The sequence below is a fragment of the Oncorhynchus nerka genome, linkage group LG11 (genome assembly GCF_034236695.1).
Source record: "Oncorhynchus nerka isolate Pitt River linkage group LG11, Oner_Uvic_2.0, whole genome shotgun sequence".
NCBI lineage: Eukaryota > Metazoa > Chordata > Actinopteri > Salmoniformes > Salmonidae > Oncorhynchus > Oncorhynchus nerka.
In genome coordinates, this window is record NC_088406.1 from 52,483,152 (window position 1) to 52,506,476 (window position 23,325).

The following is a 23,325-nucleotide window of genomic DNA, read 5'->3' on the forward strand; positions in this document are numbered from 1 at the left end:
CAGTCAGACTAGACTGAGTGCTTTGATTTCATCTTCCCATTTACATCCATTAAGACAGACTCGTAAATGAAGGCAGAAATCAGAGACGCCGAATGAAACGGTTCGCATTAGCCCCAGTCTGTGGTGAATAGGCTGATTATTACCGACTGAGGTTGATGTGAATTGTGAAAATGGAATGTGCTGCCATTATGAGGGGCATTTTGTTTGGTGAGAGAAAGAAAGGGACTATAGTGGGTGGGGGGGGAAATGATTGAGTTCAGAATGTATCTCAGACACATTGTCTGAGTGTGTCTGGGGCCTGGAGAGGCAGAGAGAGCAGCACAGTGCAGCCAGGCCAGGCCAGGGCTACATACAGGCTACGGGTCGGTACAGCCCAGACGGACGGACAGACAGACAGCCTGGTTCTGCATCATCAACCATCTGGCTGGTCCTGAATGACTGACAGCTAGGCAGGTGAGATCTCCCCTTGAGTTCCACCTCTTAAACAACTCCCCCTCCCTATGCCACAAACAGGTGCGCACTGCACACAAACATGTATATATTCACGTACATAGGCAGGCTTTCGTATACATGATTTACATACATGTACTGCTGTTTGAATAAACCAAGGTGGGTCAGAACCACTCTCGCATCACGCATCACGAGTAACCTTGCCTGAGAGCGGAAGACTTAGGTTGGCTCCCTGAACTAATGCCTATAGGGCTTTAGCTCAACAGGCCAACACAGACTATTGGCACCCAGGAAATCCTGGTTTCGCACTTTACCTCACACTGCATCGCACACACAATAACATCTGTCCGTCATTCATGATTATTCGAATGCATCCCCTTTGAAATGAACATAAAGGCAGACACTTTCCAGGAACATGAATCCCTCTGTGGATCCTTGGTTGGAAGAAGAAGAAAAAAGAGGCATGATAAATAAGAGAAATCAAAGGAGCTCTTCCTTCTGTTACTGTGCTTACATTAGCAGCAGGAGCTCAAAATGGGGATTTACAATAGATTAATGAGGAATTGAAAGAGGTTAATAAGGCTAAAATAGGAGAAACAACATTTTAAATGGGATCTCTTACACCATTTCTAATGGTTTGGAGACGGGTTTCATCCCACTATTTGGTAAGTACAAAGTCTACTGTATAATATGAGAAGATAGTGTATGTGACGAATACATTATGAAGACTAAAATTGGTCAACAAAGCAGCATACACAAGTGATCCAGCAATGAGGAAAAACCCTATATTATTGTGGATGACTGCTCACGAAGGGTTTAACAGTAGCTTCTCTCTCTACCCCTACAGTGCATAAACATTAAATGAGCTACATGACCGAGAAGAAATGATTACAAAAAGCCCTGAACAATTTCCATAGCAATGACTACAGTGTGATTATAATCACAATGTTGATGACTCTGCGCTGCACACATACAGTATTACAAGTCAAACTCTCTACCTCAAAATTATTTAAGGCCCAGTGCAGTCAAAAACTATATTTTCCTGTGTTTTTATATATATATATATATATATATTTCCACAATATGAAGTTGGAATAATACTGTGAAATTGTGAGCAATTATTTTGGCCTGCCTGATGACATCGCCATGCGGTAAATGAGTTAATTAATAGACCAATAAGAAAGAGAATCCCAAACCTCTCTGCCAATAACAGCCAGTTTTCCTTACCCCACTCCCAGACAGCCCTAGCTAAATTCTAGCTAGAGAAATTGCTCTTTGCGAAGAAGCTATTATTGTTTCTTCTTGACCATTTGAATTGAAAACAATCACAGTGAGGCACTTAATTGTTACCCAGAAATGATTTGATATTGAGATTTTTTTTAAATGGCTGCATTGGGACCTTTCATTAAATGTATCACATTATCAGTACAGAAAAAAATTACTCAAGTCTTCTCAATGCCTGGAGCTATGAATAGTGGTCTTGTTCTCTGTTTGCCAAATCATGACAAAGCACTTGAGGATTAGAATCTCCTTGGTGTTACCTGAAGAATTGTTTATAAGAAAAAAGAACACTGAAGAGGACATGACAAAAGGCAGTCATTTGTTTGAATGGCATTACTGCACATGTCACACATCAGTGTGTGTGTGTGTGTGTGTGTGTGTGTGTGTGTGTGTGTGTGCGCGCAACTGTGTTTGTGTTTGAAATGGCGTACGAGACCAACTGGCAAGTGTCTTCACTGACATTTTCAACCTCTGCCTGACCGAGTGTGCCCAAGAAAGCAAAGGTAACCGGTCCTAAATGACTATCGCCGCGTAGCACTCACGTCGGTTGCCATGAAGTGCACTATCATCCTGAAAACCCTAGACCCACTCCAATTCACATACCGTCCCAACAGATCCACAGATGACGCAATCTCAATTGCACTAAACACTGCCCTCTCCCACCTGGACAAAAGGTACACCAATGTGAGAATGCTGTTCATTGATTACAGCTCAGCTACAGCTCATCCTTTCTGGTTGCATCACCGCCTGGTATGGCAACTGCTCGGCATCCAACCGTAAGGCGCTACAGAGGGTAGTGCGTACGGCCCAGTACATCACTGGTGCCAAGCTTCCTGCCATCCAGTACCTATATACTAGGCAGTGTCAGAGGAAGGCCCAAAAAATTGTCAAAGACTCCAGTCACCCAAGTCATAGACTGTTCTCTCTGCTACTGCACAGCAAGTGGTACCGGAGCGCCATGTCCAGGTCCAAAAGGCTCCTTAACAGCTTCTACCCCCAAGCCATAAGACTGCTGAGCAATTAATCAAATGGCCACCCGGACTATTTACATTGACACCCCCACACACACACACACATTTTTTTTTTTTTTTACAATGCTGCAGTTATTATCTACAGTGTACAAATTACCTCGACTAGCCTGTACCCCCGCACATTGACTCTGTACTGGTACCCCCTGTATATAGCCTCGTTATTGTTATTTTATCGTGTTGCTTTTTATAAATGTTTTACTTTAGTTTATTTAGTAAATATTTTCATAACTCTATTTCCTGAACTGCATTGTTCGTTAAGGGCTTGTAAGTAAGCATTTCATGGTGTGGTCTACATCTGTTGTATTCGGTACATGTGACAAATACAATTTTATTTGATTGTTTAACAGCGTTTATGTGTGTGTATGTTAGAGAACGATCAATAACTGTCCCCTTTATAACGTGAGTGCACCATGCCTCTTGTAAAACTACTGTGGTAGCTGCAGCCGGCGTCACAAGCTAGCTTGTCCTGAGGGACCTCTGAGGGCTCATGCTGCACATAATTTAGCTATCACACTTGAATAATGCGACGCAGCATGTAGAAGTCGAAACTGTTAGCTAATTTACTGTCCTGCAAAACAATATCCATACAGGCTAAAACACATTACAAAACAAGATACTGCAATCTAACTTTGCTAGCGACTTTACAGCTGAAGCTAACATCAATTCACTAGCCAGTACTTTTATTTGTGACAATAACCACAACACAATATGCTGATTTTAAAGCTGACTGTCACCCAAAGAGTTTGTATTTGTCATTCCCTGCCAACTGTAGTGATGTGCAGTTCACAAACAACTCCCATCTTTTTTTGAACAACTCTTTTTACTGACTCGAGAGTCATGTTTTGTTTTTCGGAGTGTCTTGTTCATTTTAGTCATTTGTTTGACCTGCTGGCTGCGAGATCGATGCACGCTCCTCCGCCTCAGCCGCTCCAGAGACGAGCTTCGACCAACAACTTGGCTGTCATATATGCGTACAAGAAAATAGTTCATGCTGCAGACAGCATAGAGAAGAAAAGGACATGTTAAGAAGTGATAATTGATTGCACAAATACATTTAATTAATTGATTATTGAATGTCATGATGGACACAGCTTTATAGAACCAAAACATACACAGCCTCTGTTGAACAAACTCGAACTCGAGAACAAATCGTTTGGCTGGCTGTAGTTCACGAACGGTATTGTGGTTTATCACCCTCACGGAAGTCAAGCTACCGTATGCATTCCACCAATGTTGTTCACAATCTAGTCTGGTAGCGGCCACAACTAAACCTGTACAAATGTACATTGTTTAACGCACACTTTTACATGTCGCAGTCAGAAATGAGAGTTCCATTAAGCCCCCTATGGTGAACGACATAAGCTTGTAGGTTCATGACTCTTTCGAGTTGTTAGTTCATTGTTCGCTGGTAGGGGGTCCTGCATGTTCCGGGTATTACTATCTCAAATGAACGAAACGAGCTGAAATACTTGTTCTTTTAACTTCTTCGAGATAGGGGGCGCTCTTTTAATTTTTGGATAAAAAACGTTCCCGTTTTAAACAAGATATTTTGTCACGAAAAGATGCTCGACTATGCATGTAATTGACAGCTTTGGAAAGACAAAACTCTGACATTTCCAAAACTGCAAAGATATTATCTGTGAGTGCCCCAGAACTAATGCTACAGGCGAAACCAAAATGAAGTTTCATACAGGAAATGCCCCAGATTCTGAAGGCGCTGTGTTCCAATGTCTCCTTATATGGCTGTGAATGCGCCAGGAATGAGCCTGCCCTTTCTGTCGTTTCCCCAAGGTGTCTGCAGCATTGTGACGTATTTGTAGGCATATCATTGGAAGATTGACCATAAGAGACTACATTTACCAGGTGTCCGCCCGGTGTCCGCCCGGTGTCCTGCGTCTAAATTATTGCGTAATCCCCAGGTCCATGCGTGGTCCATGCGCGTTCCATTTCTTCAGAGGAGAAACTAAACTGCCACGAATGACTTATCATCGAATAGATATGTGAAAAACACCTTGAGGATTGATTCTAAACAACGTTTGCCATGTTTCTGTCGATATTATGGAGTTAATTTGGAAAAAAGTTCACGTTTTAATGACTTAATTTTCTGTTTTTTTCTTACCCAAACGTGATGAAGAAAACGGAGCGATTTGTCTACACAAATAATATTTTTGTAAAAACTGAACATTTGCTATCTAACTGAGAGTCTCCTCATTGAAAACATTGAAGTTCTTCAAAGACGTTATGGTAATGAGCTGGAGGCTGTATTCACGATCCCGGATCCGGGATGGCTAGAATCAAGAGGTTAACTGAACGAGTTGAAAAGATCTGAGTCTGCGCATGACACCAGTAGTGACTGGTGCCGCTCATCTTAAAGAGACAGCGGCACACTATCATCAAAGATTAGGCTACTTCTATGTAAATGTTGTTCATCAGTAGGCTAATTATAAGTCCCATAGAATTCACAGAAATCAGCAGAGCAAGCTCAATAACCCAATGCATGCACAAACTCATATTGAATGATTCATATGCATAGGGATGTGCATGAGTAATCGAGTATTCTAAAGGACATCAAAGCTCGATCATTAACCAGAGTTGTATTTTTTATTTTTATCGAATACTGTAAAAACTATTTGGTGGAATGTGCATTGTGGCTGCAACATAATTAGTTTTGACTCTAGAGTTCCATTTGTACATGTGCATTTGCAGGGCACAACAAAGAATAAACCAAGCCAGGCATCACACAGCTCTTCTCCCTAAATTCACTCAACTGTGTTCCGACTGCTCCTTTACACACCTGTGTGCTGCCATTAGGTCTACAGAAATAAATGAAAACGTATCTAACTGATGGGATACACAGAGCTACATTCCTGGCCAAATGACGACAGTTTTATCACAAATTCAAAATGGACTGGTTGATTGAAGTAGGAAAATATGTGGTCCAATAATGAGCTGTAGTTTTTGAATAATTTTCCGCTAAGGCTACTTTGAGAACTGCTAGTGCCATTTAGTGCCAATTGGTTAGCCTAGGCTATAACCCCACTAAACATAGACAAGTTCCACACTGAAAATCCGCAAAAACATTATTTTGATAAAGACCAAAAGCATATTTTCATCAGAATCATGAAGCATAGGTCTACTCAACAAACAGATGTCAAGGCCGCAAACGCATCACCCCATGCAGTGTTCAATGTGGAATTGTTCATCCATTTTGAAAATTCCAAAGAACAGACAATAAACTAAATTGAACATCTGTGTATCAAAAAGAAAGATTTTGGTTTGTAACCCTTTAAGAATTCTGTTCTATTTTATCCAGATTTGACTGTGATAAGAGCTTGGGAAATAATAGTGTCTTGTCTGCTAAATTAACAACGGAAGGCTATGCCATTGGATTCTACAAGCAAGAGCCACTGCTGAGGTTAGTGCCTTTTTGAAGATTGTGTTCCACGATATAATATTTATCCATTTTTATTTATTTCACCTTTATTTAACCAGGTAGGCCAGTTGAGAACAAGTTCTCATTTACAACTGCGACCTGACCAAGATAAAGCAAAGCGGTGCAACAAAAACAACAACACAGAGTTACACATAAATAAATGTACAGTCAATAACACAATAGAAAAACCTATGTACAGTGTGTGCAAATGTAGAAAAATAGAGAGGTAAGTCAATAAATAGGCCATAGAGGCGAAATAATGACAATGTAGCATTAACACTGGGGCAATAGTTGTGCAGATGATGATGTGCCAGCGGAGATACTGATACTAACATAACCAGTTGATATTACAGTTTAATAAATTCATCTCATATGCCACTTGCTTTTTTATTGACTGAATATACAGAATATGGGGCAATTTAGCAATTAGGATTTGTTATCTGTAATGGTTATGATAAATGATGCATTGTTGCGCACTGTTGGCACAGGCCTATAGATAAATGCGCACATATTTATTTTCAGTGGCTGTCTCTGTGAAATTAGCACATTAATATTTTCAAATGTAATGATATTCAATATCAGCATTAAACATTGGCTGTAGGCCTCTTGCCGCAAAAGATCTGTATCGGCATCAGCTCTCCAAAAAACATATTGGTCGTTCTCTAGTGGTGTACACATGCACGCACATGGGTGTCCATTTATGCATGTCACAGGCGGCAGGTGGCACCTTAATTGGAGAGGACGGGCTCATAGTTCTGTTCTGTCTCCCTCTCCGGTGGCTTTTTTACCTCGGGTTCAGATCCTCAGAGCTCCCGCCCTCATCAGACCGTGAGGCTGTCTAAGAGACCGGCCCATTTAACATCGCCAGCTGTCATCATAGGCAGCTCTATGGTGAGAGATATCATGGTTCCCAAGGCAAAAACCCCTGTGATACCCAGGAGCAAGAGCACAGGACATAACAAGGTTGCTTCCCGACAGATGCCGGGAGCTGACACTGTCATAGTCCATGTGGGGTCAAACTACATCAGGAGGGCTAGCTCGGAACATCTGAAAATAGATTTTAAAATAACAGATTTTTAGCATTAAAAGACTCCCCCAAAAAACGGCCAATCATTTCAGGTCCAGTACCATCGTTGGGCCGCAGGTGTGAAAAATTCAGCAGGCTACTGGCCTTACACATCTGGCTAAAAGATTATTGTAGCTCTGCTGGAGTCACTTTTATTGATAACTTTGACACCTTCTGGAAACAGAAGATACTCCACAGGAATGACAGAGTCCATCCAAATAATCTTGGTTCCTGGACTCTTGTCCACGCATTTTCAAGGCTGCGTTGAAACAATGACTTATCAATGACCCAAGACAAGCTCAGCTAATCCCTACCATTGTGACTATGACTCGTCATAATGCTGCATTACATGTACATTATCCTAGGGGCGTTGGCAGATGTCATTTATGTCTCCCTAATTGCCCTGAACACCTACAGCTATTGAATGCAGTAATCATGAGCCTATGAACCAGTGTGCCCTAGTAGCTCAACCTGCACTATCAAGTCTACTTCAGATAACCTTCCCAGTAAAGCATTAAATACAATCAAGCAACCCAGAAAAGTGCTCAAATATCCCATATTAACATAAGCAGCCTGAGAAACAAGGTCAATAACTTGCTTGTAACAGATGGCATTCATATTATCTGAAACTCACTTAGATAATACCTTTGATGATGCAGTGGTAGCAATACATGGTTGTAACATCTACCGAAAAGACAGAAATGCCAACGGAGGCGGTGTTGCTGTCTATATAAAGAACCACATTCCAGTAAAGCTTAGAGAAGATCTCATGTTAAATACTGTTGAAATAATATGGCTACAGGTTCATCTGCCTCACCTTAAGCCCATTCTGGTGGGAAGCTGCTACAGACCACCAAGTGCTAACAGTCAGTACCTGGATAATATGTGTGAAATGCTTGATAATGTATGTGAGATCAACAGAGAAGTATATTTTCTGGGTGATTTAAATATTGACTGGCCAAGCTGCCCACTCAAGAAAAAACTTCAAACTATACCAGGGTATTTACAAACAGCACAGGAATGACATCATCAACATGTATTGATCACATCTTTACTACTGCTGCAGAACTTTGCTTTAAAGCAGTATCCAAATCCATAGGATGTAGTGATCACAATATAATAGCCATATCTAGGAAAACCAACATTTCCAAAAGGCTGGGCCTAATATAGTGTACAAGAGGTCATAGAGGAGGTTTTGCAGTGATCCATATGTTGATCATATTTGCTGGTCTGTGGTGTGTAATGAGGAGGAACCGGACGCTGCACTTGACACATTTATGAAATTGCTTATTCAAGTTACTAATAAGCACGCACCCATTAAGGAAATGAATGTAAAAACTGTTAAACCCCCTTGGATTGATGAGGAATTGAAAAATTGTATGGTTGAGAGGGATGAGGCAAAAGGAATGGCAAATAAGTCTGGCAGCCCAACTGATTGGCAAACGTACTGCAAATTAAGAAATCATGTGACTAAGTTAAATAAAAATAAAAAGTAATTATACTATGAAACAAAGATAATTAATATAAAGAAGGATAGTAAAAAGCTTTGGAGCACCTTATATTACATCTTGGGTAAAAAAGCCAACTCGGCTCCACCATTCATTGAATCAGATGGCTCATTTATCACAAAACCCACTGATATTGCCAACTACTTTAATGACTTTTTCATTGGCAAGATAAACACGGAGTGCTACCATTAATGACATGCATGTCAATCTCTTCAGGCTCAAAGTGGAAGAAATATTGACTTCCTCATTACTTGTTTTTGTAAGAGGTGTTGACAAGCTGAAGGTACCGAGCTGTCTGTTTAAAATACTAGCACCCAGCTCAGACACCCATCCATACCCCACAAGACATGCCACCAGAGGTCTCTTCACAGTCCCCAAGTCCAGAACAGACTATGGTAGGCACACATTATCAAATCAAATTGTATTGATCACATACACATGGTTAGCAGATGTTAATGTGAGGGTAGCGAAATGCTTGTGCTTCTAAGTAATCAAACAATTCCCCAACAACTACATAATACACACAAATCTAAAGGGATGGAATAATAATATGTACATATAAATACATGTATATGGATGAGTGTTGGCTGAGCAGCATTGGCAAGATGCAATAGATGGTATAAGATACAGTATCTACATATGAGATGAGTAATGTAAACAATATTAAAGTGGCATTGTTTAAAGTGACTAGTGAGTCTTTATGTAGGCAGCAGCCTCTGAGTTAGTGATTGCTGTTTAGCAGTCTGATGGCCTTGAGATAAAAGCTGTCTCTCGGTCCCAGCTTTGATGCACCTGTACTGACCTCGCCTTCTGGATGATAGCGGGGTAAACAGTCTGTGGCTCAGGTGGTTGTTGTCCTTGATGACATTTTTGGCCTTCCTGTGACATCGGGTGCTGTAAGTGTCCTGGAGGGACGGTAGTTTGCCTCCGGTGATGTGTTGTGCAGACTGCACCACCCTCTGGAGAGCCTAGCGGTTGTGGGCGGTGCAGTTGACGTACCAGGCGGTGATACAGCCCAACAGGATGCTCTCAATTGTGCATCTGTAAAAGTTTGTCAGGGTTTTAGGTGACAAGCCAAATTTCTTCATCCTCCTGAGGTTGAAGAGGCGTGGACTATTTCAGTTTGTCTGTGATGTGTACGCCAAGGAACTTAAAACTTTCCACCTTCATCCCTACTGTCCCTTCAATATGGAAAGGGGGGTGCTCCCTCTGCCGTTTCCTGAAGTCCACGATCATTTCCTTTGTTTTGTTGACGTTGAGAGGTTGTTTTCCTGACACCACACTCCAAGTGCCCTCACCTCCTCCCTGTAGGCTGTCTTATCGTTGTTGGTAATCTGTCATCTGCAAACTTGATGATTGAGTTGGAGGCGTGCATGGCCATGCAGTCATGGGTGAACAGGGAGGACAGGAGGGGGCTGAGCACGCACCTTTGTGTGGCCCCAGTGTTGAGGGTCAGCGAAGTGGAAATGTTGTTTCCTACCTTCACCACCTGGGGGCGGCCATTCAGAAAGTCCAGGACCCAATTGCACAGGGTTGGGATGAGACCGAGGGCCTCCAGCTAAATGATCAGGTCCATTGCTCAGTACTACATGGAGCCATGACTAGATGGAACTCTATTCCACATCAGGTAACTGATGCAAGCAGTAGAATCAGATTTAAAAAGAAGGTTCCATGTGGAACAGCGGGGACTGTGAAGTAACACAAACATAGGCACAAACACATGCATACACACACACGTACACATGGATTTTGCATTATAGATATGTGGTGGTGGAGTATGGGCCTGAGGGCACACACTTAGTGCATTGTGAATTATGAAATGAATGTATTGTAATGTTTTCAAAATTGTATAGATGCCTTAATTTTACCGGACCCCAGGAAGAGTAGCTGCTGCCTTGGCAGCAGCTAATGGGGATCCATAATAAATACAAATACACATAGTAATGGCTGGAATGGTATCGAACACATGAAACATGTTTTCCATGTGGTTGATACCATTCCATTCACTCCATTCCAGCCATTATTATGAGCCGTCCTCCCCTCAGCAGCCTCCTGTGATTGCGTGTGTGTGCGTTTAGTATACGAGAGTGTGTCTGGGGTGTCTTTGTTGACTAAGTCCCCCTCCGTCCCTACAATACACGTCATCTCTTCATCTTGATTCAAGGAGTGGTTTTGATCCAAGGATCCTTGACGCAAAAAAAAGCTGTGCTTTTCCCTGCCTGCCTACAACCTCCGTCTGCATGTTATCATGAGTCACACGTCAAGTCATCTCGGTTACCCAGAAGTATAATTATCTCGCAAAAGTTTGTCATTTCCTGTTTTACTTCTGGGGTGGGTGGGTGGGGAGGATGCCGTTAACAATTGTGATAATTTCACGTGTGTTTATCGTGGCCAAAAAGCACATTTTAGTTTTGATTCATTTTTACGATAGAGCAAATTAGGATTTTGTGGCTGTGGAATCTAGTGGGTACAGACACATGCATACACACACATGATAACATGCGCACTATACACACACACGTACACATGGATTTTGCGTTGTAGATATGTGGTGGTGGAGTATGGACCGGAGGGCACACACTGAGTGGGCTCTGATTTCTGTAATGAATGTATTGTAATGTTTTTAAAATTGTATAGCTCCCTTGTTTTTGCCGGAGACTTGAAAATCACTTCACCAGTTTAAGCACCATCTTCGCCCGGTCCTGATTCGTCCAAATAATCAACGACAAAAATCCGAAACCAGGAAGTACTGCACATAATTATAGGTGAGCCTTGACAGATTCTCATCGTTACATCTGTCCACGAGAGATTACACATCCAGCAATAATATTTACTGTTTACATGTGGATCTGTTTGCTGCTGAAGATTTTTAAATAAATAATTAGTAATAACAGTGTATTTATATTCGGTAGTACGGTATACATATTAGGGAGTCTGGTGTACAGTTAAGGAAATAGAGTCTAAGGTGTACATATTCGGACATTCACGCTATGCTGTACATGCTACATCAGATATCAATTGAAAACAACATGTTATATAGCCAAAAGATCAGCACTGAGAGCCTCAATCCAGGTGCCAGAATGTCAAATGATAGAGAAGGGGAGAGAGCCTCCATTTAAAAGGGAAGAGCAACAGTGAAACAACATTTGATTACTGTTATGAACGTACGTGAGGGGCCGACTCTGAATTCTGAAAGTAGCCTGTAAGCCAATTGAAATTCAAGTCTCCGCTATAAGAGGCTGCGAGATACAGGGACAGAGGGATGGGTGGATGAAGGAACGGTGTAGTCAGGGAACGAGTGAAGAGGGATAAAGAGAAGAGGGGAGGGGTAAACACTAGGGGGTAGAGACAGAGGAGGAACAGGAGAGGAGAAGAAAGAGAGGGCACCGATTTAAGAGCAGAGAGTAATGTCTAACAATCTACATTTACCACAAGGTAACATCACACTAAGCAAACCTGCATGGGCTAAGAACAAAAGAGGTTCCCATTTACCTTAACAGAAATCACAACCCACCCAGTCCTTTTTGAGCCTTTGACGTGGTATCAAGCATTCCAATCAAAGCCCGTCTGAAATGTCACTCAAACAGGGAACGCTGACAGCATCTGAAACACGTAGGCCTATGTTCTCTTTAGTCTGATATACACAAAAGCTATTCTCACTGAGGTCCATACAGTGCAGTGACTAGGAGGGTGCACAAGCACTCAAGTCACTCAGCCCCCACTGGAATTGTCGGGTTACACTGTCAATCAATATGACCACAAAGCCAAGCACATGTCCCCAACTGCAAAGCCAGAGAGGAGTAAACAAGAGAGGGTTGGATGGGCGGTGTGATGGGAGAGAAGATAACACGGCTTTCAGTGAGACCGACAAGAGCCAGCGAGATTGTACTGCAGTTTAGGTACAATAATAGACGTCCACGTGGAGGAAGATTGCAGTGTAAAGCTACCCAAACATAAACTTCACTGAGGCGAATCCCAATATCCCAAGGGATATTATAATAACGTTTTTATTTTATTTTATTAAGCAAATGTAACACGTTGCAGTTCATTTAACAACCAAGATTGCCTCAAAATGTGTGAAATTGCGTGTGGCAACTGCAAAAAGGTCAGCGTCAGAACCAGCCAGATAATGATGTAACCATCACAACAGCAACTAAAAACAGCCATGCAATTAACAAGTCACAAAAAATGCCTAATCGCTTCTAATTTACTTTTGGCCAAACGTGAAGAAGGTGTCTGGTGCGATGACGTGTAAAACTGCAGGAAAGGTTAGATACAATCAGCTAATCAAGTCAAGATTGAACCAGATCTGGATCATTAGAATCTTTAATTGCCATATGTTCTGAGCTCGCAGCCGAATGTCTCGTCGCCGGAGTTTTTCAAAGTGCTGTTATTTCCTTGGCCCTCCTTTGTGAGGTCCTCGTCACGTCTATTAGCATGATGCGACCTTTAGTGGGAGAGAGACGGCTGGTGGATTAATCAGGTGCAGTTTTTGTGAAGTTTCAGGCAAGAAGTGGTCATCTGCTTCTTCTGCGTTCTGCAGCCTAACCAGGAGTTTGTCCACTTGGAAGGGTACACAGCTCATTAGCTAGGTAGTAAAAATGCTGCAGGGGGAAGGTGTGTGTGTGTGTGAGCACGTGAGTGTATGGGTGCATATTGTGCGTGGGTGTGTGTGTGCACGTGAGTGTATGGGTGCATATTGTGCGTGTGTGTGAGGACGGGTGGGAGGAAAAGGCTCTGGCCTGGCTACTTGTCCAAATCACACCGATGACTCAGGCTTGAGTCAATACCAGTTATCATTCCGGAAATCTCTTCCCTGCTACTCTATTGATATTCCCATGGCTCCATAGGCTGGGTCTGGAATTCCTCTGCTGAAAACCATTGGCAGGATTAAGCAAGACTGAGCCTGCATCTTGGACCGCCTACAATGGAACGCCTACACAGTGATGGCATGATTCACTTCTTCTCAAACACGGGTGTTTATGAGGGGTATGGGCAGGCTTGCCAGCTCTGATTCGCTCTAGTGAGCTGGTGAAGGACTCATCTTGTCACAGCGAGCTAATTCATTGAAATAATGCAAGGGCCAAACACATTGGCATTAACACACATGTCGAGTGTGTTCTGTCGTTTGATTGATGGTGTGCTGTTTGCGGTTTATGGCGTCCAATTAAATGTCTTCATATGCTGTTGCAGAGGTATGTACTAGTTTTTTTTATGTGTCATGACTGTATGATGTATTTCATTCAAACAACTTGTATGGGTATTATCCCCTCAGAACAAATTGAGGCTTTCAACCCCTTCTTTTCTCCAAAAGGTTATAATAGGGCCATTTTTTTTTTCAATCAACCATTAAAGGGCTTATTTTGCCTGTCATTGATACAAAGCAGACTGGAATATAGCCGGGGGACCTGCTATACCCTTTAATGAATTAGAACAGGAATCAGGTAGACGGGGTTGAGCGGTGAGCTGCGGCTAAGGGTTCCGATTCGTCCTGAGGCTGGCCAGCATGAGAAGGTCAGACACGGGCCTTTGCAGTGGAAATGTCACTGTGTCTAGGAGACAGGTTAACAGGGGAACAGTCTCAAAGTGGAGGTGGAGCGCCAGCTACCAACTCTCAGGGCTGATTGAGTCTGGCTGTTCTTGTGGCTTTGTTTTCCTGCCAGCCTGTCTCTTCACCTCAGCCATGATTATAACAAGTGGTAGGAGTATTTCTCTCTCACCGGCAGTGCTATGTATCAGTTTGACTTGTTTATCAAAGTATTTACGCATTCAACTAGTCTGGAACATGGAACTGATGGACTTTTCTTTTAAAAAATGAGGCTGATCAGTGGATGCTAGCCATTACATGGGCGGAGGGATACGCAGGCAGATGGTGGAGACATCCACCAATAGCATATAGGGCCCTGGGCCATTGTACTACCAACATAGTGGGAAGGGATCTACAGTACATGTGAATACCGGAAACGTGAGAGAGATAGGCCCTTGCCGTGTCATGGGAACACTGGCTATGTGACGAGTAAATCAAATCAAAGTTGGTCGCGTACACAGTTTAGCAGCTGTTATAGCGGGTACAACGGAATGCTTGTGTTACTGGCTCCTAACAGTGCAGTAAAATGTCAGACTTGAGCTTAGTAGACCCTCCATTACATGAAATGGAGAAAAATTATACCCAGTCAGGCGGACAGGACCTTCTCCCCAAGCAGTTGTTCAGCGTTGATCTACAGTGCCGGTCACCTTGCGTGCCCACATACAGTACGTACTGTGCAAAAACCCACAACACAAATCACACGTCTGCAGCGAATGATACATTTAGAGGTCAATCTGATCCGACGATCCTCTCCCCGTTTATGTCCAATATGATCTGTACGATATTTAACCTTCAGTTAAGAAATATTAGTCAAAGGCTCCTTTTTGCCTGTGACAAAAAAAAAACACAAAAAACAGAGCCAACCACTAGAGAACAGCCACCATTCATTCACCCCTGGGTGGTACACATGCAAAACTCCCAATTATCTTTGTACGCAGACACTCACTTTTAATTAAAGGCACACCAGTTCTCTTTGGCTTTGAGCCGTCGGAGGGTTAAATCGTAGCTTTAAGAAATACCGCTGGGAAGGAGACAATAAGAGGGCACAAAGACTTAAAGCACTGGTCTATTCATAGGGCTAGGGCATTTATCTTCAGCTAAATATATTAACATCCACAGTACTGGCCTGAGCAGTAAAACACAGCCCCGCTGATTTTATTACACCACTTTGAGCCTTGTTCCATGAAACATGGAACCTTAATCTGGCTAGGCTAAGGAGCATGAAATAGGATGGGATGGAAAGAATGGGGGCTTTACATGATACTGTACATGGTTTGTCAAAATGGCCAGGAACTAAATCTTATTTACAATGTGAGGATCGACGCTGAAGACAGCAAGCAGGTACAGGGAGAACATTCAATAAACTGCGGACGTGAAACAGGACAGGAGACAAAATAACGACATCAATGCAGACACAGGGAGCAACCGGGGGGAGCAGACAATTATAGACGGAACAAATCGACAAAGGGAAGTAGTCCAGGTGAGTCCAATGAGCGCTGTTGCACATATTGATGGTAACAGGTGTGCGAAATGAAGGGCAGCCTGGTGCCCTCGAGTGCAAGAGAGAGAGAGAGAGAGAGCGGGGGCAGGGATCTGGGGTTCGACATCAGGAACGTTGGTAACATGGTTGGGTGGTCTGTTGTTAAGTAACTTTACTTTGATTTGCCATCAGAACTCATAGATGAAGGGTGAGGCCTAGGGAGGTCAAATCTTCTGCCAACAGTAGTCTTGATCTTATGCAAGATGGTCTTACCCCCTCTTTGTCTGTTGAATGACTTGGTTGCATCCCTTTATTGCTTAGGGTCTTTCTCTTTTTTTTTCTTTTTTTTTCTCCCCAATTTCGTGGTATCCAATTGTTGTAGTAGCTACTATCTTGTCTCATCGCTACAACTCCCGTACGGGCTCAGGAGAGACGAAGATTGAAAGTCATGTGTCCTCCGATACACAATCCAGCCAGCCGTACTGCTTCTTAACACAGCACGCATCCAACCCGGAAGCCAGCCGCACCAATGTGTCGGAGGCTACACCTGGCAACCTTGGTTAGCACGCACCGCCACAGGAGTTGCTGGTGCGCGATGAGACAAGGACATCCCTACCGACCAAGCCCTCCCTAACCCAGACGACGCTAGGCCAATTGTGCGTCGCCCCACGGACCTCCCGGTCGCGGCCGGTTACGACAGAGCCTGGGCGCGAACCCATGGACTCTGATGGCACAGCTGGCGCTGCAGTACAGCGCCCTTAACCACTGCGCCACCCGGGAGGCCGCTTAGGGTCTTTCTCAGCTGAGGTGATACTGTAGGAGCAGATTGGTGGACGCTCTTGAGGAATTCCATAGAGTACTTGAGGACTGGGGGCATTTCTGGTAGGGTCAATTAAAAGCTCACAAAAGAGGGCAGAAAACTCTTGTCAAAACTTCAGTCAAATAACTACCAAACAAGGTCATGAACACAACACTCCCAAAATATTATTCAGTTGTCCAAAACCACAGTTTCCTCAGCTGTCTGGGTGGATGATCTCAGACGATCCTGCAGGTGAAGAAGCTGAATGTGGAGGTCCTGGGCTGGCATGGTTACAAGTGGTCTGCGGTTGTGAGGCTGGTTGGACGCACTGCCAAATTCTCTAAAACAACGTTGGATGCCGATTGTGGTATTGATGTGTGACAAAACTGCACATTTTAGAGTGTCCAGATTGTTTGTAGATTGTCTCCAGCACAAGGTGCACCTGTGTAATGATCATGCTGTTTAATCAGCTTCTTGATATGCCACACCTGTCAGGTGGATGGATTATCTTGGCAAAGGAAAAATGCTCACTAACAGGGATGTAAACACATTTGTGCACAAGATTTGAGAGAAATAAAAGTTTTTGTGCATATGGAAAATTGCGGGGATCTTTTAGTTCAGCTCATGAAACACGGGACAAACACTTTACATGTTGCGTTTTGTTCCTTGTATATTTGCTGGATTCTAAATCCAACTCTCCATGAACAAAGACGTGAGGCGGACATCTTGTTAGAGGCCACGTCCATTAATAACACCTGACCTGCCCCATGATGTGCAACTTAAAGTATGTAGGATTACGGTTAGGGTCAAAGCCCACTCCAAGACTATTATACTCAACCTGAACAAAATATGGCCATGATGTTGATGCTCGTAAAACATCCTACCTATGACATGCTGTCGGTCTTTAAGCCACTTAGTTAAAATCCCCTGTGATTATTCCCCATATTAACCACAGCCCATTAATTCTCACTTTGTGAGTTGGAGTGAAAGTACATTGGTCATTTCCAGGGACAGGAATTAAACAGTCCAACATTATTGAGTCAATTGCAGATCAGGATATGATAAGGAAAAGCTCATTGAGAACATTTCAAATGAACTAGTAAATTGCATTTCAGGAAAGAAAGAAGAGAAGAGAGTAGTCAGAATACACAATTCTACTCAATAATATAAAAAATCCAAATGAGAATCTAACATATTTAGATTCACTTGTGCATATATTGAATACTGAAGAACTAGACTATTATTACATAACTGTGTGAACTGAATAAATTGTCCTAATGTAAGGACTTGAGCGCTTGACTTTTGGCCACAGTACATTGTATTTAGAGCTTCCGCTTTGTGAATCCCAATGTAAATCAGTGCCATATATCATCGTCAAAAGAAAGAGACGCCGAGTGTAGATCGAGGTGGTTCAAAAGCTCAGACCTACGTCTTCAATAACTACAATTTCCATGCCCTTTCACTGTGCCTAACAATCAAGTTGAGTGGAGCCTCTTGTCTCGCGTTAACAAGGCATAACATGCACCATTGGACTAATCCGTCAAACACTGGACCTCTTATTCATCCTATATCAAACACCGTAGTGATTGGAAGACTTGGGGGAAGAAGAACCATATTTCCCTCTTTGGACACACGTGTAACTTCCTATCATCCTATTGGGGCTTTAATGATCGAGTCATTGTGCTTTAAGAGCTGACCCTGCTCGAATGAGATGAGTCGGCCCGTGGTTTTGTTAGGTTAGTACGTTTCCTTTACATCCCCACAACACTCCCAAACTGTCGCCAGATAATGACCAGGATTCTTACTGCAGGCTGGCACCTCATCATCCCTCCTCCCTAATTGGTCAGACGGGGCGGAACAGATTCACGTGGCGTCGAACCGTGGGTCGAACTAAGTGAGATGGTTGTGTCAAGGTCACACATGCAAAGTAGTACGAAGACCCCCATGATTCTTCATTTGGAGGGGTTTAATCCATTTGTCCGACAGAGGAAACAACGCAGACGCTTCCATAGTGTAGCATGTGTACTGTATGTGTGCAGATGATCGCTACAGCATGGCTCCATCTATGGCTATATCTATCCCCTGGCTGTATGTGAGGTGTGTGTGTGCGTTTGGTCTTGACCTGAAATCCTTAAAAGTAAAGAAGAATTCTCTCTCGTTGGGGACATTTCCCAGGTCCCCACGAGGACAAAGGCTATTTAAAAAGTGTAGGGGTTAGGTTGTGGGCTAGGATTAAAATTAGGGTTAGGTTTAGGGGTTAAGGTAAGGGTTAACATTAGGGTGAGAGAAAATTAATTAATTAAATAGGATGGAAATACATTTTAGGTCCACAAGGAGAGAAAAACAAGTGTGTGTACGTGTGTGTGTGTGTGTGTACGTGTGTGCGTGAGTTATGTGTGTGTGTGAGGGGTCTGAGGCGGAGCGGGGAGGACCGTTCCCTCCCCAGCATGCACTCTGTCTTCATTAGCCCCAGCTCTGTGTTTAAACACTTGCTGCCTTAGCAGCCTTTCAACCTAAGCCATTGCATCTCAGAGGAGAATTAAAGGGAAATCAAACCGAAATTTGATTCATTACGGCATTACTAAAAAAATCCTTGTACTGTGACGAGTCAGCATTAATGAAAAATAGAAAGGGCTTCTCTCCAAACAGATTCCAGTACTCTAGACACTACTTTTAAGTCAGGGTGGGGAAAGTCTTGTTGGAACACTGAGAACCGTGAGAGACGTTAAGCTCTACAACCACCCTGAATCAAACAACAAGCTGTTGTCTGGGTGATGCTAACTTCAGTAGGTCTGCCTTTCTGTAACAGTGCTCTTTCTCACCAGACAGCTCCAATGAATTAAGAGTTATTGAACGTTAATCAATATCACTGTATTGATCCTGGCTTGTGAATGAATCTCTGCGTCTTCTATAAACTGATCACAGTTCAGTTGAGGTAAACGACTGCCGTGGCCACATACACTCTTGGTGAGAAGAGCACCAACTATAAACTGATCTCAGTTTAAGGTAAACGACTTCCTTGGCCAGAGAGTTACATGATTTGGGAGAAGAGCAAAACAGATGCATGCATTAGGTATCTTCAGTGTTCCATCATAGCATACTAAAAGGTGGGCATTGTCTCAACAATTAGACATTATTGCCTCCAGGTGCTCGCAGATGCTGCTTCTGTGCATATGAAGTACATAATGGCAATGAGATTGTATTTAGATTGCATATCATTACATTTTATGATACAAGTGCTAATGATTAATTCAACAGAGTGAAGAAAAATGACAAGCACACTAAAAAAGATGATCGGAGAAGAAAACTTTGGTAATTGAAAAATAAGTAATACCAACTGCTTGGTAATACTGAATACGGTGTAAGGGAAGATCTAGCACACTTGCAGTATTTATTTTGTAAGGTAAGTACCTATTACTTTACTTTCGTAGGCATAGTATCTACAGTATTGCTTTTATCATCCCTTCTGAATATACAAACGTCATGTCAGTTGTAGGGAGTGTGGGTTGTCTTGTGGCCAGAGCAGGTCAGGGAGAATAGCAGACAGGCTCGGACTTAAGCAGCGCGGCTGAGTAATCGCCCTCTGCAGTTTCCCTCCCTCTCTGATCAATAGGAGACACAAGATCACACAGCCAGGCGGCCCACAGATCCCAATCGCCGCCCTTTAGCAGATTAAACTGATTCTGACGTAAGGCGGGTAATTGCTAGCGCCACCAAACTTGTTTCTCACCCAACTCATTAGGCTTAATAATATCCTAATGAGAAGCTCAGAAGAGCTAAGGAAACCCTGGCAGGCCTCATTGGCTCTATGTCCTCTGTCTGTTTCTTCTCCTTTGTCCTCTATCCTTCTCTCTCTCCTCCAGGCCCAAATCAAATCAAGTCTTTCCTCTGACACTGCCTAGTATATAGGTCCTGGATGGTAGGAAGCTTGGCCCCAGTGATGTACTGGACCGTTCGCACTACCCTCTGTAGTACAGTCAGATGCCGAGCAGTTGCCATACCAGGCGGTGATGCAGCTGTAGAACTTTTTCAGGATATGGGGATCCCTGCCAAATCTTTTCAGTCTCCTGAGGGGGAAAAGGTTTTGTCGTGCCCTCTTCACAACTGTCTTGGTATCTTTGGACCATAATAGTTTGTTGGTAATGTGGACACCAAGGAACTTGGTTGAGGTTGTTGTCCTGGCACCACACTGCCAGTTCTCTGACCTCCCTATAGGCCGCCTCATCGTTGTCGGTGATCAGGCCTACCACTGTTGTCGTCAGCAAACTTAATGATGGTGTTGGAGTCGTGTTTGGCCACGCAGTCGTGGGTGAACAGGGAATACAGGAGGGGACTAAGTACACACCCCTGAGGGGCCCCAGTGTTAAGGATCAGCGTGGCAGACGGGTCGTTGCCTACTCTTACCACCTGTGGGCGGCCCGTCAGGAAGTCCAGGATCCAGTTGCAGGGGGAGGTGTTTAGTCCCAGAGTCCCCTTAGCTTAGTGATGAGCTTCGTGGGCACTATGCTGTTGAACGCTGAGCTGTAGTCAATGAACAGCATTCTCCCATAGGTGTTCCTTTTGTCCAGGTGAGAAAGGGCAGTGTGGAGTGCGAATGAGATTGAATCATCTGTGGATCTGTTGGGGCGGCATGTGAATTGGAGTAGGTCTAGGGTGTCCGGGAGGATGATGTTGATGTGAGCGATGACCAGTCTTTCAAAGCACTTACCACAGGGCAGTAATCATTAAGGCAGGTTACCTTCACTTCCTTGGGCACGGGGACTATGGTGGTCTGCTTGAAACATGTAGGTATTACAGACTCGGTCAGGGAGAGGTTGAAAATGTCAGTGAAGACACTTGAGAGTTGGTCAGTGCATGCTTTTGAGTACACGTCTGGTAATCCGTTTAGCCCAGCGGCTTTGTTAATGTTGACCTGTTTAAAGGTTTTGTTCACATCGGCTCCCGAGAGCATTATCACACAGTCATCCAGAACAGCTGGTGCTCTCGTGCATGCTTCAGTGTTGCTTGCCTCAAAAAGAGCATAAAAGGCATTTAGTTCGTCTGGTAGCATTGCGTCTCTGGGCAGCTCGCGTCTGGGTTTCCCTTTGTAGTCAGTAATAGTTTTCAAGCCCTGCCACATCCGACGAGCGTCAGAGCCGGTGTAGTAGGATTCAATCTTAATCCTGTATTGACACTTTGCTTGTTTCATGGTTCATCTGAGGGCATATTGGGATTTCCTATAAGCGTCTGGATTAGTCTCCCGCTCCTTGGAAGCGGCAGCTCTAGCCTTTAGCTTGATGGGGACGACGTCATCGATGCACTTATTGATGAAGCCGATGACTGAGGTGGTTTATTCCTCAATGCCATTGGATGAATCCCGGAACATATTCCAGTCTATGCTAGCACAACAGTCCTGTAGTGTAACATCCGCGTCATCTGACCACTTCCGTATTGAGCGAGTCACTGCTTTAGTTTTTGCTTGTAAGCAGGAATCAGAAGGATATAATTATCTAGGATTGTTTTTCCCTGGTTGCACATGTGACATGCTGGTAAAAATTTGGAAAAACGGATTTAAGTTTGCCTGCATTAAAGTCCCCGGCCACTAGGAGCGCCGCCTCTGGGTGAGCATTTTCTTGTTTGCTTTATGGCCTTATAGAGTTGGTTGAGAGCGGTCTTAGTGCCAGCTTCGTTTTGTGGTGGAAAATAGACGGCTACGAATACAGATGAGAAGTCTCTTGGTAGGTAATGTGGTCTGCATCTTATCATAAGGCGAGCAATACCTCGAGACTTCTTTAATATTAGACCAGCTGTTATTGACAAAAAGGCACACACCCCCACCCCTCGTCTTACCAGAGGTGGTGTCTCTGTTCTGCCGGTGCATGGAAAATCTCGCTAGCTCTATATTGTCCGTATCTTCGTTCAGCCACGTCTCGGTGAAACATAAGATGTAACAGTTTTTAATGTCCCGTTGGTAGGATAATCTTAATAGTAGGTCATCGATTTTATTTTCCAATGATTGCATGTTAGCAACAAGAATGGAAGGCATTGGGAGTTTACTCGCTCGCCTCCGGATTCTCAGAAGGATCCCTGATCAGTGTCTCCTTTTCCCGGCATTTACATTTACATTTAAGTCATTTAGCAGACGCTCTTATCCAGAGCGACTTACAAATTGGTGCGTTCACCTTAAGACATCCAGTGGAACAGCCACTTTACAATAGTGCATCTAAATCTTTTAAGGGGGGGGGGTGAGAAGGATTACTTTATCCTATCCTAGGTATTCCTGAAAGAGGTGGGGTTTCAGGTGTCTCCGGAAGGTGGTGATTGACTCCGCTGTCCTGGCGTCGTGAGGGAGTTTGTTCCACCATTGGGGGGCCAGAGCAGCGAACAGTTTTGACTGGGCTGCGCGGGAACTGTACTTCCTCAGTGGTAGGGAGGCGAGCAGGCCAGAGGTGGATGAACGCAGTGCCCTTGTTTGGGTGTAGGGCCTGATCAGAGCCTGGAGGTACTGAGGTGCCGTTCCCCTCACAGCTCCGTAGGCAAGCACCATGGTCTTGTAGCGGATGCGAGCTTCAACTGGAAGCCAGTGGAGAGAGCGGAGGAGCGGGGTGACGTGAGAGAACTTGGGAAGGTTGAACACCAGACGGGCTGCGGCGTTCTGGATGAGTTGTAGGGGTTTAATGGCACAGGCAGGGAGCCCAGCCAACAGCGAGT